This window comes from Benincasa hispida, chromosome 6, assembly GCF_009727055.1.
Source record: "Benincasa hispida cultivar B227 chromosome 6, ASM972705v1, whole genome shotgun sequence".
Taxonomy (NCBI): domain Eukaryota; kingdom Viridiplantae; phylum Streptophyta; class Magnoliopsida; order Cucurbitales; family Cucurbitaceae; genus Benincasa; species Benincasa hispida.
Window position 1 is genome coordinate 22683709 of NC_052354.1, and position 8940 is coordinate 22692648.

The following is an 8940-nucleotide window of genomic DNA, read 5'->3' on the forward strand; positions in this document are numbered from 1 at the left end:
ACCTAACTTTGGTTAGGGTGGCAATCCCAATCTGGGGGGCCAATGAACCATCAAGGGGGCAGTAGAGGGAATCTTCTATTTCACCATAATTAGGGGCAATCAAGACCGCAGAACCAGCAACCTTCATCATCATCTAACCCTTGGGAGGATCGTTGGAGGTGCTGCTGAAACAATACATGGACAAGAATGATGCAGTAATGCAAGCCCAAGATTCCTCTATACGAAATCTGGAGATCCAAGTGGGCCAGCTGGCCTCTGAGCTGAGAAGTCGAACACCTGGAACACTGCCCAGCAATTCTAAAGCTTTGGGATCAACAGGGAAAGAGCAATGTCCGTGAAGGCAAGCCTGACTGCCTATGGGTATGTGGATTGCGAGCATCAAAGACAACGCAAATTTTCGGTTCATATCTCAATACTACATTTATTCTACTTTACTAAATTCCTTCTTTGATTTCTGAGCCAAGTTTTAATGATTCATTTAATGAAAATTTTGACTCTTCCAATTTCATTCTTCAGTTACTTCTGTGCATTTAATTCATTCCTGCCTTTAATTCTTTGAGTTTTCAGTAGTCAGAGTATGAGCTTTAATTTGTGAATGATTGAGTCATAAAGAAAAATAAATAATAATAATAATAAAATAAAATACTTGTGTAAAACATAATTACGAAAATAAAACATTGAACAATAAGAAAGCAAGATTACAGTGGACGCATCCCAAACCTACTAGGAATGCATTGCGATCACCTAACTTAACTGTATTGAGTTGAGGGATGTGTTGCACTCGTATATGTCCTTTGCCCGTCCTTAGCCAAATGCATTATGTCAAAGCATCCTCCAGAAATGCGTTGGTTAAGGGGTGTGTTGCGGGGACATATGCGCTGTGCCCATCCTCTGCAAAGATGCAATTGCGTTATTGAACACAATGCGTTATACCTTATCATGCGTCCATTCAAATAAAATATTAAAGAAAATTCGTCTGGTAATTCGGGAAGAAGGCCAATTGATTTGTATGCCTAAGAAATTATGGCCTGGCAGACGAAAGGACGCTTTTTTTAAAAATTCCATAAATGCGGGAGGTGGAACAACGCGCCTGTTGAGATGCTCAAGGTCAGTTGCAACACAAATCGCATTGGGCCCCACCACGACCCAACCTTTAAATACTCCCTCCTCCATCTTTGGAAATTCTTTACCAGCAAATCAAAACCCTAAACATTTTGCTTTCAAAACCCTTTCTTCTCCTAAAAGCTCGAAGTGTCACACCCCCTCCTAAACTACCTGCTAGCTTAGTCAGGGAGATGGCGTGAAGCCAACAGACATCGTCCTCCTCTAACGATGCCTGTTGACCCTGTTGAATCGTTGAACCTGATAAACATACTAATCTTAGATATAAAATACTTTACATGTAACACAACACAGCGGAATCCCTGAAAACCTTTAGACACACATGAAGTGCAGTCCTGACATAACACGGTTTGGAAAATAACCTGATAGAGATATCACAACCAAAAACATATCCAACTGGGGTTTACACAACCATGACATCTAGTGCTTACACAACCATAAACTATCCAGTTCTTACAAAGACATTTACAATCTAAACAGACACAATGTACAACTCCACCCACGTATGAAGCTTGATCTAGAAGCTTTTAGGAGAAAACAGACTTTGGGAGTTATCAGGCACCGGGAGCTCGATCTCTACCTGAAAAGTGGGAAAACATTTTGAAAGAGTGAGCTACGAAGCCCAATGAGTGACTAAATTTAGAACTGTAAATCCGCAAATCAGAACACGTGATAAACCTTTAAACGTATAAATCTATTCAATCAAAGCGTTAAACATAAATGTGTAACGCTAAAAGCTTTCTCAAATATTCCGCAAGTACGTCATTAAAATCTAGCAAGGCATATCAAGTATATAAAACATTTTAACTAACATGACAAATCAACGTTGTGTAGGACACACCCAGTACAACCAACGTTTACTAGCTCTACGATGTAGTGGGGCCTGCCCAGCACTCTCATCGTCTTTGTCGTAGTGGGGCCCGCCCAGCACTCCCGACAGCATTGTTGTCATGGAGTACACTCAACATCAACAACGGAATATAACCTGTGTGCACACGGTACCATATAGCCTCGGGCTCAATATCTCAGTCATGTAGTCAATAAAAGTCTCAGAAAACCACATGAAAACATTAAAACATGCCTACTTATCTTTATCTTTCGTAAAACTCAAGCTTACTCGGCTTGCTCGTGAAAAACTGAAAATCTTTAAACAGTACTCACTAATACATACTTTACCTTAAATGGTATCGTTTCAACTACTTTTCAGGAAGTCAATAATCATATGCTCGTATATAAACCTCATTAGAAAATCTAAGCTCAAAACTTATGCTTGAAACCATTCATAGAAATCATGTATCATTCATAAGTTCATATTCAAGCATGTAAACCATTTAAGCATAAATTACAGTTTAGAAATCATTTTTGAAATTTGTTTTATCACTCATAGTCTTGGCTAGTTCTTTGGTCTGTAGACTCGGCCTATTTCCTCTTGGCCTGTCAAACAACTGAAATCGAGTATCAGAACTATAAATCGTCTTGTCTTTCCATGCTCATGAATTCTAAATTCTAGAAATAAAATCACACTTCACATTTTCTTTCCAGATTTCCCAGATTCAATACCCTAACTTCCAACACTCATAAATTCCTCAATACTTGACCAAAATTAATGTACTATATATCAAACTCTTCATTTTGGAACCCTCTACAACTTACCTGAAGGAATACAAATGAGATTCCCAATGTATTTGTCCAGAAATCCCCCGAACACAGCAAATACAGATTCGTGCTTCTCTGCTACCCTCTACCTTTCTTCTGAAATTAAACTTACTTCTAGTCATTTTTGGCTCACGAATTCTTCATGAAAGTTATAGGAAATTGAATAATATTTCCAGAAATACCCAATTGAGCTTCTAATCCAACCTGTACACCCCAGAATGTTTGAAAAACCAGAGAAAAACAGAGATCCTTCTGATTTGCACGAAAATTCTGTGCTCTGTTTTCCTTTTCAAAAACCATTAACTTAACATCAGATTTAGCTCAAGATTTCTTCATGAAATTTGTTAGAAAATAGATTAACTTTCAAGAAAGTCAGGCCTCACCTCTTAGTTCTTCTTTTGTAGCTCAAACCGACTTAAAAACCAGAGATAGGTAGGTTGAACCCAAATTCTTCCATGGTTGCACTTGCATGAGCTTTTCCTCCCTTCTTCAACCTCCAACCTGCAGCAACTTCTTCTTCCTCTTCCTTCACTCTCTCTCTCGAAATGCTCTAAAAATATAATGGGAAATGATGGAGAAATGGGCTGAAATGAGTGGGTTCTCACTTTAAACCCTAAGCACCGAATGAGTTTCCAATTTCTTTCATTTTTTTCCTTTTTCCTTTTCCTTTTCTTTTCTTTTCTTTTTCTTTATTCCCTTTCTTTTCTTTTCTTTATTTATAAATTCCAAAATTATTAAAGACAACTTCCACCAAAAGCTTTGCCATTTTCTTCAACAATGGAACAACAATAACTTAAATCCAACATCCTACAATGTGTGACAAGAGCAAATAGGGATGTGGTGATGTTTAAGGGCGAGACAGTACACTTTAGCGCAAAGGACATCAATGGACTTTATCAGATGAGGGACAACCCTGATGCACTAGGGAACAAGATCATTGATGATCCTACAGAAGAACTGATGAGAGACATGCTGAAGGTACTAGCGCAACAGGCAACAAGATGGACAGTCTCCCCTAAAGGCATCCGCATCTCTGGAGTCTAAGTCTTTTGTTGCCGGAGGGAAGGCTCTTGGTGTATTTGGTCAAGAAGCCACTGATTCCAACAACGCATGACAGAACTGTATCAAGGGATCGGGTGATGGCCGCATATTGTATTGTGCGCGACATTCCTATTGACGTGGGAAGGTTGATCGCAGGGCAGATCAGAACACTAGTGGGGCATATACGGGGCAGTACTTCTCGTGGATCGTCTCAAGTTTATGCTAAGTGCGGGTGTAGGCATTGATGAGGAGCCCATGCCAAAAGTCCACGGCCTCATCAACATCAAAATTCTGAGGATGCTCCTCAAGGATTCCCCACATTGCCCAGAACTGCCATAAAAAAGACCTGCGATTGATTTGAATGCACCACAGGAACCCATACCAAAAAGAAGAAAAAGAGAAGATAAAGGAAAAGAGAGGGTACATGAGTCACCAGCGCATGATTCAAAGCCCATAAACCCTATTCCCTTAGTCATCAGATCTCCAAGCTCGCCAACGCAAACTTCCTCCCCTCTTCATGAACCTATTACCAACCTTCCTTTTATTCCCAACTCTCCTAATCAACCAGCAGCCCTACCTTCACCAACAACTTCATCACTACATCCCACTACCCCACAGCTGCAAGTTGATGACCCACACGCTTTAGGTGAAGGCACATCTGCCCAACCCCAAAACGGTGCTGGCGAGACATCGCAGGCAAAACCATCTTCCACCTCCTTGGTTGTTGAGCTAGCTGAAATGAGAACCCTCTTCGCCTAACATCAAGAACATGTCTCTCAGTAGCATCACTTCTTCAACCATCGATTTGAGGTGGAAATGGAGTGCATTGATGAGATTCAACGCAGTGCTGCAACTTCAAGGGAAGCACTCATCAATATCCAGCGCAGTATGCACAGGATCTTCCAACACCAGTGGTAGATGGCGGAGCGCAATCAAGAATACTTCAACTTTCTCACCGCCTATCTGCATGGTCTGATGGTGCCTCCACATTTAACGCAGCTCTTTATTTTTTACGATGGCTCTGTTGCACCGCCTCAATACCCTCCACTAGATCCCCCTACTCCTTAACCCTAGTTTTTTTCTTCAATTTTAAGTTTTAATGTGGTCATTCTTTAATTGTATTCAATTCTTGTATTATTTTGTAACTTTACCAAATTCTTTGACTCTTGTACCGGCATGAGAAATTTTTTTTTGTAATGCGACCATATGTAATCTATTCGCATACTGTGTTAATAGTCAATACAATCAAAGTACATACTTCACTCTACTATTTGCTTGCGCCTCTGTCTTTATCTTTCTTTGTTAATCGTTGCTATATTTGTACTCTTGTATTTTTACGATCTTCATTGCGTTGCTATGACGTATTATATGTTACACTTAGAAACATTTCCCATACTTACTAAATTTTGACTAACACTTAGTTAACTCTTAGTTTAGCAGTACTTTACCTTTTATCTTTCAAAGTCCTGCTCAAACCTTCTTTTTGAAATTTTCTTCTAAGTGTTTGTCTAATCTATCCAAACAACGCAATAAGGACCTTGCTCATCTTTAAATTTGAGGGTGGCAAAGGTCTGAGCAGATGAGATAAAAAATATGCAGTATTTCAGAAAATGTGTCTCATTCCGTTTTCAAAAAAAAAAAGGAAAAAAAATTTATGCGAAACTTTAATGTTAGCGCAAGGGAAAATTTCAAAACTGTTCCCAACCTGATAAGAGTTTAGTTGTGAAAGGAACCTGCTCGTAGTTGGATGATTGTATGACACCCATAGGAGCAAGCCAAAACAAAGGTGGGTTCCCAAAAACAACGTTGAATAAACAAAAAAAAAAATGCAAGGGACAAATCCTCTGATTATCATGAGTTAAAGTTAGAACTGGCACACTACCGTAGTTAGATGTTCGCATGACACCCGTGGGGACAAGCCAAAACGAAGAGTGTAACCATGACCAACTGTCTCTAAGTGAATAAATGACGCAAAGTTTTGCTCACCGCATATAGATACATCAAGTTGTTTTGATAACGAAGAGATAAACTTTCTATTTTGAAAACTTGAAAAGTGCCTTTGAGCAGAATTTTGTTACATAGAAGAATAAAGTAAGGCTTGCTAAGAATTAGCAAGGGTAGAAGGGAAGTGTGATGTCAGGTAATGTGCCTAAGTGTAACATTCGAAGCAACCAATCATCACAGAAATATAGGATAGGAATGGAGCATGATTGCCTTAAGTAGAAGATATGCTTGAGAACAAACATATATCTAAATTTGGGGGTGTGATAACTTGTAGAAATACAAGTTATTTATGCCACCTTATCTAGATATCGCGGTCAAGGCTCATGAGAAACTAATCAACGCATCTTTGTCACATTGCGCCTGTCGATCAACTATGAAGAGACGATTACCGAAGTCAATGCGACAGTCAGTCCAGAGTTACGCTTCGACCGCATGTGGTAATAAAAACAAACACCGCATGCGAACCCATGATCGAAAGATGCAACTAAGCAATGCGAGAGTGGAGGATTTAGACACGTGTACAACTAACAGTTGTGCAGAATTGATGGTCTAGTTGCATAACAGAAGGAATAATATCCCTCCATCTGCGGAATTACCATAACCATCACATGGGGAAAACAAGACCGGAGTCAAAGGATTTGCTCCTATAAATACCCCAGTGATTTCAGAGAAAAGTACGCTATTTGATACTGGGCTAAGTGTTGTAAGATTTTAGAAGAGAAAAGGCTGAGCTGAGTGCTAAAGAGAAGAAATCCGGGAAGAGAATGAGATAAGGCCGAGAGGTGAATCTCATATCCGACTTGTCATATACTCGATCGAAGCTCTGTGCAGAGACCCCTGCTACCGATGGAGTAAGCCTGAGAGGGAAGCTCTTCCTGCCATTGAAACCATCTGATCCGGTAAGTAGATTTCCATCGAATCTGTGCCAAGACATTGGCACTGGATTGTATCTGTTCTATTTCTCTTTCATTGTATTCCATATTTTCTTTATCATATACCTATCATATACCTGATCGAAGCTCTGTGTAGAGACCCCTACTACTGGTGGAACAAGCATGAAAGAGAAGCTCTTCCTGCCATTGAAACCATCCGATCCGGCAAGTAGATCTCCATCGAATCTGTGCCAAGACATTGGCACCGGATTGTATATGTTCTATCTCTCTTTCATTTTATTCCATATTTTCTTTATCTCTTCATTCACATATCATGTATCAAACACTTAGTAGAAATATTAAATGATTCGATAGATTTGATTTACCATTTTCTGTCTATTTCCATTCACCCATTAGTAACTTTCTTCATGTGTTTTCTTAATCCATTGATGAGCAATATGAATCACCAAGAACTTAATATGTATTAAAGTTATAAAATACGTTTAGCTAAAGCATGGTAGACGGCATCTTCACCGTTGAGAGCAAAAGTGAAGATGTCATTCTGATCTATCGAGAGAAGGTCAGAAGAGTGCGTTAACTAAAGCAAGTAGTACTTCCAGACATGGAAGCAACCTTGCGTTCATTACCTTAGACTCTGTTTCACCACAGACATGTGAGAAACGTGGCTGATCACTGAGAGGTGTACGTTAAGAGAAGAGCGGAACAATATTTGTACCTTCAATTCAATTAAGAACTTGCGTTGTTTGTAATACTTATCTTTCTCTTTCTAATCTGTTCACATGACTTGTCGTCGCATCCCACGTCTTTGCACAACCTTCATAGCCAGCCTTAATCCTAGTATCTTGCACATAAAGCCTGTATCTTGTAACATCTAGCTTAGGAATATGATTCACTTTCAAGATGCCTTGGTGGTGAAATGGTAGACACGTGAGACTCAAAATCTCGTGCCAATTCTTATTACTTTTCAATATCAATATGGAAAAAAAAATGAAAAATGAAAAGGTTGTCTTATTTAAAACCCCTTCTCTCGAATTGGATCCAAAATTGACGGGTTAGTGTGAGTTTATCCATGCGGTTATGCACTCTTCGAATAGGAATCCATTTTCTGAAAGATTCTGGCTTTCGTTGTATTTTTATGTCTTATCGCATCTTTACCACTTTCCTTTATTTTACTGCAATTTACATATTGTACACGCCTTTTATAAAGAATTAAAAAAATCTGGTCACATATAACATGAACATACCGCAATAACCGGCACCACTTCCCCGTGTTCGACCTCGGATCATCTCAAGAAACTTGTGGTGGAATTACACTTGGTTCCATCGTAAGGAAACTTGTGACAATGTAGGGCATACTACCTGAGCAATCCTTAGTTAACGCCTAAATAGTAGTAGTATCACATCATTGAAAGAATTTAATATCATACACATATCCCATCGCGTTACAACCAGTACCAGATCAAACAATAAGACCAGTAGATTTAACTGTGAAAGATGACAGATCAACCAGTAGTGGAAAAATTATCAGTTCAGAAGTAAGTACACCTACAAAAGATGAAGCTCCTCAAGACTTGAATTCTAAATCGATGTAACCTCCAGTTAATGAAACACAACAAGCACAGGACCTTAATAAACAAGCAAGTGAACAAGAAGTTCGGCGAGATCCTCCACCTTTCCCGTCCAGGCTAAAGAAGAACGATGATAAAAAACAATTTCAGAGGTTCCTGGACGTTCTTCGACAACTACACATCAATATTCCCTTGATAGAAGCTCTGGAACAGATGCCGAGCTATGTAAAATTCCTCAAGGATATTCTTGCTAATAAAAGAAAGATCGGCGAAAATGAAACAGTTGTGTTAACATATGAATGTAGTGCATTGTTTAAAAACAATATCCCCACCAAAATGAAGGATCCTGGGAGTTTTACATTGCCCTGCTCAATAGGAGGGAAGAAGGTCGGAAACACGCTATGCCATCCTTGGAAGAACCACCTATGTTAGAGTTGAAGTTGTTGCCTGTGCACCTCAAGTATGCTTACTTAGGAGGTAACAACACGTTATCGGTTATCATTTCTGCCTCGCTGAGTAAGGAAAAGGAAGATGAACTTATTCAGATCCTGAGAAACAACGCAAAGGCTTTAGGATGGACCTTGGCAGACATTCGAGGAATCAGTCCTTCGTATTGCATGCACAAGATTCGTCTGGAAGAAGGAAAGACAGGATCG

General features: G+C 39.5%; 1 long non-coding RNA gene across 8 annotated transcripts; it reads right to left on the minus strand.

Annotated features, from left to right (window-relative positions):
* Positions 1-746: 746 nt before the first annotated feature.
* On the minus strand, positions 747-3391 carry LOC120079579. Of its 8 annotated transcripts, none has more exons than XR_005482270.1 (5): positions 3162-3390; positions 2983-3063; positions 2776-2874; positions 1935-2107; positions 747-1702 (listed from the first exon to the last, which is right to left on the minus strand). It is a non-coding gene; the product is annotated as an uncharacterized LOC120079579 (long non-coding RNA). The 8 variants fall into 8 exon arrangements; XR_005482267.1 differs by having other exon boundaries at positions 757-1702; positions 2776-2871; positions 2961-3063; XR_005482266.1 differs by having other exon boundaries at positions 757-1702; positions 2961-3063.
* Positions 3392-8940: the final 5549 nt, after the last annotated feature.